We start from the raw sequence: 4,793 nt of genomic DNA on the forward strand, positions 1-4,793 counted from the left end.
ACCCAGGACTCTGCACTCCTTGCTTTGCATTCATCTCCCTGTGATACTCTGGATGCCTTTAACTGCAGTGGAAACAGCACGTGGCATCAGGAAAAGCTCCTGGATGAGTCATGAAGACAGTATACAAGTTTAAAACCATAAATTGCCCAACACTTTACTATCTTGCACGATCTTCCCTCTTTTACCTGTCAGGTCAGAGATGGATGGGACGGCAGGAAGTCTCAGTAAATTGCAGCATTAAGTATCATCACAAATAATCATTTTTGCAAATAATCCAACCTGCTTGGACTTGAACAGGCTCTGGTGTTATCTGAAAATATTACCGTAGCAGTCAAAGATGTATATAAAGGTATTTTTTCGAATCCCAAATTATTCACCATATTACTGAAATATGAAAGTAGTTAATAAAATTGTCAGCATTTTGAAGGGGCCATGAAATATCCTTATACATCTGGTTTTATGCCTGCTCTCTCCCCTCTAGGTCTGCGTAAACAGCCAAGATCCATCTTTCATTCCCTTTTAACTCTGGGATTTACAGGAGAATAGATGCCAAAATGCACATCCCGTGACAATGGCTTCCAGACCCAGCACTTGAAGGTGAGAAGTAAAGAAGAGATGCATTGCCTGTTAGAGTATTACTTTTCCTGATATTCAGGTTGCCCGCCCCCCACCCTGCAAATTAAAAAGATCTCTCCACTTGGGCAAGTTTTGGAAACTAGCTATGGTTTCTGAAAATTCGGAACATGAGAATTAACAGGATTTTAATTCCAAAGATATTTTTCTTAAGTTAGTAACAGCACTACTTCATGAAAATGTCGCAGAGCTACAAAGAATTGAAGATCCCTGACTCCAACCCTTTCTTGTCAAGGAATGCGAAACATGACTGCGAATCCTCCGCAGTGGTTGTTGAAGACTGCATAGACCCGGCACAGTGCTCCAGGCTCCTCAGGGGCATATAATTCATTGTCCAAACTGGCACACTTTGGAGAGGGGAATGGGGCAGTGGGTGCTCTGGTCCACTAGACACACACCACGGCTGCCGTGGACCAGTTAGGGTTGGTGTCACTCTCCCTACACGTGCCCATACAACAGGTGGCAAACACAATGCCTAACGGATCCAGGCAGGGCCACCCCATCTAAAAGGGCAGCTGCCAGTTGGCTCGAGGCAATTGTCCCCACACATGAATCTAAACTACAGTTGCCAAATGTTCCCATTTTTAAAAGGAAATCAATATCTGTATGTGTACCCTTCAATTTCTAAATGTTGTCAATTCATTCAAAAACTCAAAATACCACAAAGACCAAACACTTCCTTCGAATTCTCGCTTGGGGGTCACCAGTTTTTGACCTCTGTCTTAAGAGTGGTAGACAGAACTGTCACCCTGGAAGACTGGGAAAGGGCTCTGGGGACGAGGTAAAGCTGTCACTTAAATGTGCTTTTGCACACAAAGGTAAGGAGTCAGAAGATTTACACAGTTCCAAAATTAATGAGTTAATCCCTTCATTTAAAAATGATAAATATAACTACAAGTAAACCTAGCTTTGATTTTTCTGAAGTTCATGATTTCCTTTAAAAACTCTTTTTGGCTGTTTGGACTAGCTTGGCTGGTTTTATTGGGTAAACCAATATGGAGCTTAACCTTCATCCCTGCAGGAGTGAGTAGGAATGATATCTCTTCCTTTAATCATGAAGGAAAAACTTTCCCTTTTCACTCTTCTCCATGGTTGCCAAGCTGACTTTCTTCTCTGTGTTACATCAACCAGAACTGTATCTCCTGGCTGCCACAAGCTGCAAAAGATCACAGGGAAGGGGAGTGGGCTATGACGGGCTTAGAGCAAATGTGACTCTGTGGGGCTGGGCACACCATTGCCCCAAACAAAATGAGGGTTCTTAGCCAGGAAGAAGAGAGGAATTGGTGTCGGGTCAATCAGCAATGTCTCCCATAACTGTGCAATTCATTCATTCCTCCATTCTATAAACATTTTTTTGAGCACTTATTAAGTGACAGGCCCTTGGGACACAGGAGCAGACACAAGGGGCATAGATATCTGACTCCCCCCACTGAGTTTACATGCTTGGAGTGGGGAGGATATTTTTAAAAAGTAAGCTTCACAGTACTTTAGAAGGTGATGCAGTGCCCTGAACGAAAATAAAACAGAGAAGGAGGATAGAGGGTGATGAGACTGGGGTGGGGTTGCAGTTAGATATTGGGTAATCTGGGAAAGACTCCCTAAGGGGGGACATTTCATCAAAGACCTGGAAGATGTAAGGCAGCAAATCACATGCCCACAAGGGGGCAGAACATTCCAGGCAAAGGGAATAGCCAGTGCAAAGGCCCTGAGGTGGGAGCGGCCCCTGTCTGGTTGTGTAACACAGGGGCCAGAGCAGTGGGAGAGCCTGGACGGTAGTGAAGGGAGGTCAGAGCAGGACGTGGGGGCCACTGGAAGGAAGTGGCTTACAGTGAGGTGGGGGGGGGGGGGGAAGGAGGGGCTGTGAGCGGGGTGGTCACATGGTCTGACTCTGGCTCCTTTGTTGAGAATGAGCTGTGGGCACCAAGGGTGGAAGCCAGAAAACCATCACTGAAGCTAGTGCAGTAATCCAGGCAAGAGATCATTGGCTGCTTAGACCAAGGCGGTAGTTTTCTTTAACACATTAAAAATATATTTGCAGATAATACAAAAGCCAGAAGGGAGCCCAAAATGTCTCTTCCCAGTATGTGTATCCCTTGCTGCTAACGTAGTGTAGAAGCCAGAAATTAAAAGTGCAGTGGGGCTTTTTTGATTCGCATTTTCTCTCATCTAATATTAGCCTTAATTATATCCTATTAAAGTTAATTCTCGAACTATAAGACAAAGATCTATGAATTTATAAGTTTCCTTTCCCACTGGTTTGCAGAGCTCCTTATCAATGAATAGATTTCATACAAACAAGAAGCAATGTAAGCCACTCAGTGTGATGCCTTACTTCAAGATAAAGTTACCCAATTAAAAATAAATGGTGAATGATCATGTTTTCCTTTCTGGTTTTAATAACCAGGGCTTAATTCAAGAAACCTGCTTGCTGAGATGCTTTTGTTCAGTGATCATTTGTTGTTACCCCTCTTGAAAGACAAAGCTATGGATGACTGGGCACACTCCAGCGAGGGGGGGAGGGTAATGAGATGAAGGCGGGAGCAGATGGTGAATGTGAATGGAGGCGAGGAAAAGGAGGCGAATGGGGAGTGAAAGGTACACAGATGGTAGCATCAGTGACCCTGGGGCTGAGCACAAAGGAAGAAAGAGGAGCGAGTGCTTTTCCAGCCACATCTGCTGACCCCGCCAGGCTCACAGCTGTCCTTTCTTGCCCACAGGGTTCTTGGTTGACCCGGGGTGCAGGGCACAGTGCTGGTACCACCTCTGGGGAGGACCCGGGAAGGTCAGAGCTTCCTTGTTTAGGGGCCAGATGTTTGCAATGTAAAGAAACTTATGCTGCAGGTAAGCACAGTTCTTTGCAATTCTATAAACCATAGTAACACTGCTAATGTATATATATATGTGTACTTGCTATCACCCTTCACACACACACACACACACACACACACACACACAGCCCAACCTTTCTCTTATTGTTCTCTCTCTCTCCTGTATTCTTTCTCTCATCCTTCACCTGTCTAGAGTGACCATCTTAATTCTACTAACCCATCACAATAATGTATGCTATGTAATTGTTATTAACCTATAATCTATAACTGTTATATATAACCATAAAAGGCAATGCTATCATTAATACTGCAGCCATTGTTAATTAGAACAAATCTGAGATGCTGTTTGACCCATTCTCATTTTGCAAATGGGTAAACTGAGGCCATAAATGACTCGACCAAGGCCCGAGAGTGTGTTCGGGGACAGAAGGCAGAGTGACTCTGAATGGATTCATCAGCCTCTCTCCCGAGGTTTTCTTTCAGCTTTTAACTTTTCAGTGAGCAAACTTTTGGAACAAACATATTTTAAAATACCGCATTCATTATTGTTTTCTTCAGAGCAGTGCTGCTTCTTCCTCTCACCCTTCTCCTCCCCACCGTGTTTAGGTGTTTTATTGCACTTAAGGATTTTTCAGTTTCCTCCTTCGCTGAAAAGATGACATTGAAAAGATACTAAGGAAACTTTTGTCCATCCTCCAAAACAGGAACCTTACCAGTCAACAGAATTATGTATCTTTTTGCATTCTGCAGTTTTTTTTTTTTTTTTGGCTATATAATGACTCAGTTTTGTTAAAGTAATAATGAGTAAGCTGTTTTATATTCTGACAATCTCACTTGCCAATCATAGGCCTTTTTGTATTGTGTTGTCATCATTTCTAGTATTTGTTTCTGACCAATACATGTTAATTATATATGTAAACTACTTAAGACTGTTGAAAAGAAAATCAGCTATAACCCAACCGCCCTTGGAATAATTGATGCATTGGCCCAGTCTCCATGTGTACGGTTTTTATTTTAAAAATTGGAGCTAATGCTGTAAAATTGGGTTTCTATTTGCTCCCCGGCCCCCTTGTTAAGAGCGAGGTGGAGACTAAAGAATCTGAGCCTGTTTCTCCACGTGTAAAATGTCGTGCCAGGGGCGGGAACAGGCGAGGGCTCTGCACCCATCGAGGCGGGCACCAGGTCACCCAGGGCAGCGGACACAGCGCTCAGCCCCTGTGGCGACGGCCCTCCCGCCCGCTGCGCCTTTCCGGGCGGGCCAGCGCGCGGTCCGCCCCGCGGGCGCCGCCAGAGGGCGCTGTGGCCCGGGGCGCGACGGCGGCGGCGCGGCGC

General features: G+C 44.8%; 1 long non-coding RNA gene across 1 annotated transcript in view; it reads left to right on the forward strand.

Annotated features, from left to right (window-relative positions):
• Positions 1 to 3,468, forward strand: part of LOC103007632 (uncharacterized) — a 339,974-nt gene extending 336,506 nt beyond the window's left edge. The window contains exons 6-7 of the long non-coding RNA XR_451971.2: positions 482 to 597; positions 3,351 to 3,468. This is a non-coding gene — a long non-coding RNA (uncharacterized LOC103007632). The remainder of the gene's footprint in view (positions 1 to 481; positions 598 to 3,350) is intronic.
• Positions 3,469 to 4,793: the final 1,325 nt, after the last annotated feature.

The sequence above is a fragment of the Balaenoptera acutorostrata genome, chromosome 10 (genome assembly GCF_949987535.1).
Source record: "Balaenoptera acutorostrata chromosome 10, mBalAcu1.1, whole genome shotgun sequence".
NCBI lineage: Eukaryota > Metazoa > Chordata > Mammalia > Artiodactyla > Balaenopteridae > Balaenoptera > Balaenoptera acutorostrata.